Genomic DNA, 5602 nt, shown 5'->3' with positions numbered 1-5602 from the left:
ATCAATCTGAAGAGCAAGAGGCTCGTCAGGATCCGTATATTTACCAGAATTTGTAAGGTAACTCAAATACTTTATATTCAGTTCTTCGTCTTTCTTGGAACTTCTTTAGGAAAGTTTACTGAATAAATGTAAAAAATTTTTGGGAATCATAACGTGATGAGTACAAGTCCACTCATCAGAATTGAAACTTTTTTCTTCGTTAATTATTGCTACAAAATTACCGTGAACGGTTTCATAAAAAATGGTTCTTTCGTGATTGGAACATCCGGCAATAATATAACACGGCATTTTTGAAGAAAAGTTGGGAGAAAATGACAAACGTAACGCGGAGAGAAATGAAACTGAATTGAATTGTGAAAACGCCTCAAGAGATTAAAATAGGGATTGGTTCTTCTAAAATTAGAAATTTCAAGACCTCCTATGTAGTTTTTAATCAGTTTAATAAGGGAGGGCGTGTTAAATATTTATGTTACCTTGCGTGGTATTCTATGTTTATATAAATTGCATTCAAACAAATAGCTCAATGCACTTTCATAATAACACCACTTGCTCATAATAAAAAATTGCGTCTTCTGGTTGAAAATTGCATTTTTTCGGAAAAATGAAAAAACGATGAGTCATCAATTAAAAAGTTTGATTTTTATTATTTTTCTCAAATATTTAGCATGATGATGAATACTTGTATTTTTTTCAATATGATCATTTTTGGAGACAACCGCATCAATGATCAAATGGTAACTCCAATTTGTAGAAAAAGAAAAAATTTAATGCTATTTTTCCTTTTTGTAATTAAAAAATCAAATTTTTAACTAAAAACTTTAAAAAAATAATTATTTTTATCAAAAAGTTGGTTTTAAACATCTTTTATACTATTTTTCATTATGTTTAATTTGTATGATAACTATTTGAATAAACATATGACAACATAAGTTTTCATCCAAAATTATTTTTTTACAGTTTTTTTTGACGTTAATTATCTTTTTTCAAAAAACGAAATTGATTTTTTTAATCTTGTTTTCTAAAAATTAGCATTTATATGGATGCTTTTCAGTTTTTTCTCAAGATCACTAATGTAAATAAGAACTTCAATGTTAATATGTTAAATCCTATTTGTGGAAAAAATGAAAATTTTACGGAGTTTTTTTTGTTTTTAATTGAAAAAAAATACTCAATTTATTAAAAATAAATGATTTTTTTAACTTCAATTTTTAAAGGTTTTTGAAATAAATTTTTAATCAGAACCCAATCGTGTGATAATTAATGAACAAATACAAGATAAAAACTCAAACTCAATTTTAAAGTTTAATTATTATACACAATAAATACAAACAAAAATCAATAAAACTCAACCTCAGTTTCAAAGTTATATAAGGTCCAAATACTCCTGCGCTTTCTCTAGTGTTGTTAACTTCCTTTTTTTCTTTGGCGCTAGACAGAGAGAAGGGGTTAAGTTTTCCATGTGGTTGCTCACAGTAGCCACAGGGGTACGCTTTGGAGTTGAGCAACCCGGTTCGTCAAGCCATGGTGACACTACAGGGTAAGGATCAGCTTTCGGGGTAACTACTGATGGTGACTCAATCTGTTCCATTCCCCATAAACGATCAAAAAATTCAATTTCTTCAAAGTATTCTAACTGGTTTTCACACATCGGAGTAACATCACAATCGTATTTATACAAAATTTTTTTTACTGGTTTTGATAAAGTTGAAATATCAACCTGAAGAGCAAGAGGCTCGTCAGGATCCGTATATTTACCAGAATTTGTAAGGTAACTCAAATACTTTATATTCAGTTCTTCGTCTTTCTTGGAATTTCTTAAGGAAAGTTTACTGAATAAATGTAAAAAACTTTTGGGAATCATAACGTGATGAGTACAAGTCCACTCATCAGAATTGAAACTTTTTTCTTCGTTAATTATTGCTACAAAATTACCGTGAACGGTTTCATAAAAAATGGTTCTTTCGTGATTGGAACATCCGGCAATAATATAACAAGGCATTTTTGAAGAAAAGTTGGGAGAAAATGACAAACGTAACGCGGAGAGAAATGAAACTGAAATGAATTGTGAAAACGCCTCAAGAGATTAAAATAGGGATTGGTTCTTCTAAAATTAGAAATTTCAAGACCTCCTATGTAGTTTTTAATCAGTTTAATAAGGGAGGGCGTGTTAAATATTTATGTTACCTTGCGTGGTATTCTATGTTTATATAAATTGGATTCAAACAAATAGCTCAATGCACTTTCATAATAACACCACTTGCTCATAATAAAAAATTGCGTCTTCTGGTTGAAAATTGCATTTTTTCGGAAAAATGAAAAAACGATGAGTCATCAATTAAAAAGTTTGATTTTTATTATTTTTCTCAAATATTTAGCATGATGATGAATACTTGTATTTTTTTCAATATGATCATTTTTGGAGACAACCGCATCAATGATCAAATGGTAACTCCAATTTGTAGAAAAAGAAAAAATTTAATGCTATTTTTCCTTTTTGTAATTAAAAAATCAAATTTTTAACTAAAAACTTTAAAAAAATAATTATTTTTATCAAAAAGTTGGTTTTAAACATCTTTTATACTATTTTTCATTATGTTTAATTTGTATGATAACTATTTGAATAAACATATGACAACATAAGTTTTCATCCAAAATTATTTTTTTACAGTTTTTTTTGACGTTAATTATCTTTTTTCAAAAAACGAAATTGATTTTTTTAATCTTGTTTTCTAAAAATTAGCATTTATATGGATGCTTTTCAGTTTTTTCTCAAGATCACTAATGTAAATAAGAACTTCAATGTTAATATGTTAAATCCTATTTGTGGAAAAAATGAAAAATTTACGGAGTTTTTTTTGTTTTTAATTGAAAAAAAATACTCAATTTATTAAAAATAAATGATTTTTTTAACTTCAATTTTTAAAGGTTTTTGAATTAAATTTTTAATCAGAACCCAATCGTGTGATAATTAATGAACAAATACAAGATAAAAACTCAAACTCAATTTTAAAGTTTAATTATTATACACAATAAATACAAACAAAAATCAATAAAACTCAACCTCAGTTTCAAAGTTATATAAGGTCCAAATACTCCTGCGCTTTCTCTAGTGTTGTTAACTTCCTTTTTTTCTTTGGCGCTAGACAGAGAGAAGGGGTTAAGTTTTCCATGTGGTTGCTCACAGTAGCCACAGGGGTACGCTTTGGAGTTGAGCAACCCGGTTCGTCAAGCCATGGTGACACTACAGGGGAAGGATCAGCTTTCGGGGTAAGTACTGATGGTGACTCAATCTGTTCCATTCCCCATAAACGATCAAAAAATTCAATTTCTTCAAAGTATTCTAACTGGTTTTCACACATCGGAGTAACATCACAATCTTATTTATACAAAATTTTTTTTACTTGTTTTGATAAAGTTGAAATATCAACCTGAAGAGCAAGAGGCTCGTCAGGATCCGTATAATTACCAGAATTTGTAAGGTAACTCAAATACTTTATATTCAGTTCTTCGTCTTTCTTGGAATTTCTTAAGGAAAGTTTACTGAATAAATGTAAAAAATTTTTGGGAATCATAATGTGATGAGTACAAGTCCACTCATCAGAATTGAAACTTTTTTCTTCGTTAATTATTGCTACAAAATTACCGTGAATGATTTCATAAAAAATGGTTCTTTCGTGATTGGAATATCCGGCAAAAATATAACAAGGCATTTTTGAAGAAAAGTTGGGAGAAAATGACAAACGTAACGCGGAGAGAAATGAAACTGAAATGAATTGTGAAAACGACTCAAGAGATTAAAATAGGGATTGGTTCTTCTAAAATTAGAAATTTCAAGACCTCCTATGTAGTTTTTAATCAGTATAATAAGGGAGGGCGTGTAAAATATTTATGTTACCTTGCGTGGTATTCTATGTTTATCTAAATTGCATTCAAACAAATAGCTTGTATCAAAAATAACGTTTAGACATTGTGACCTTTAACACCCAATAAAATTCTTATCAGTTGTACATGCACAAAATACTTATCCATTTGAGCTAAATTGCAATCCAATATCTTTGCGATATAAAGTACATGTGTATATAAATTAAAATAGATACAACGCTTTCTTTTGCAGGCATATACAATCAATCGGAACCATTCATTTCTTTCTATTCAGTTTTGAATCAAGTTACTTTGAAAATTTACTCGTTACAATGAATAAAACCAAAACAAGCACCACAGCAAATGCAGATAAAGATTTTGACGATTGCTATTTTGATATTTCGGAAAACAGTAAAAGACTAGTGCGTGCTACATTGAAAACATATGACCAAACTGGAACTTATGTATTCCTGAAAATTTTCAAAAAAGCAACTGAAGGCGCTGAATTAGAATGTGTACAAAGACTTTCCTTAAGCAGCGAAGAGTTTTCAAAATTATTAAAGGCGGGAAAGTCAATCCGAGCGCAAACAAGTGAAATTTCTGATACTGTTGAAAAAAAAGACAAACCACAATCTAACTGTAAACGAGCCAGGAAATCTCAACTTTCATCAAACACAAACGATTTCAAGCACGACTCGAATTGATTTTCCTTTACAAAATGGCAGAAGCTATGTTCGAAGTTGTGTTACCTGATAATTTCAAAAAATTTCAACCAAATTTCAAATATGTTATCACTGAAAAAATTCCTAATTTATCTACTTTTAAAAATTATGCTTCTGGAAGCCACTTCAAATCTGAATATTGCCCTTTTTCAGTCGAGAATGAAAAAAAAATTCATTACCATATATTGATTCAAGTAGATTCAGAGGAACAATTAAACCAATTTTTTCCTTCCCAAAAATGTTTCAGTGTTCCTTGTGTTTTCACTTTCTTCAAATACTTAGTTTCTCCTGCTAAAGATGTCAAAGGAAACGGTGAGTTATTTGACAAGCTTAAACTAGCTCTCACTTATTCAGCACAACCTGTTGCAGCCAATCTCGATTTGTTAGATTTCACTGCAATCAAAAAACGTTTACCCAATTTATTGCTTTCTGCAACATCATCTAACAAACAAACTTCACCAAATCAAAACGTTTGCAAGAAATCTCCGGCCGTTGGGGGACAGAAACAAATTGATAATACAGTTACGCCTATTGCATCGTCGTCGTCAAACAAATCCGTAAGAATTTTGACTTCAGTTTCAAAGAAACATACAGAAAGCAGACATGTTCAAACAGATGAGATGAATACAGAAACTTTGAAAAGATTTGAAAGTTTAATTAATGGACCCCATTCTGCCGCTTTTTGCAAAACAATGGATATTTTGACAAGTGGATATGGAAAACTTGATGTAGATACTGATGTGCTATTTGTGAAGTTTATTGTTGAAGAGAAAGTTAAGTTTCAATTGATACTTTTCATTATTCCCTTTTTATTATATTGAGTTCAGTAAACATGATTTCAACTTTCGATTTAAAACTCATTCATGAAATTTTTATAGACTTAAAATCACAATATCCAGACAAATCAGTCAGATTTCAGTATTTTTTAGCCACTTGTTTGTATTTGGATGCTGGATTTTGTTTTGAAAAACAGACCAGATGGTGGTTTAATTGGAATAGACAATTCGTCGCTCGACAAA

This window comes from Symsagittifera roscoffensis, chromosome 6, assembly GCF_963678635.1.
Source record: "Symsagittifera roscoffensis chromosome 6, txSymRosc1.1, whole genome shotgun sequence".
Classification (NCBI taxonomy): domain Eukaryota; kingdom Metazoa; phylum Xenacoelomorpha; order Acoela; family Convolutidae; genus Symsagittifera; species Symsagittifera roscoffensis.
Note: the sequence above shows the minus strand (reverse complement) of the source record.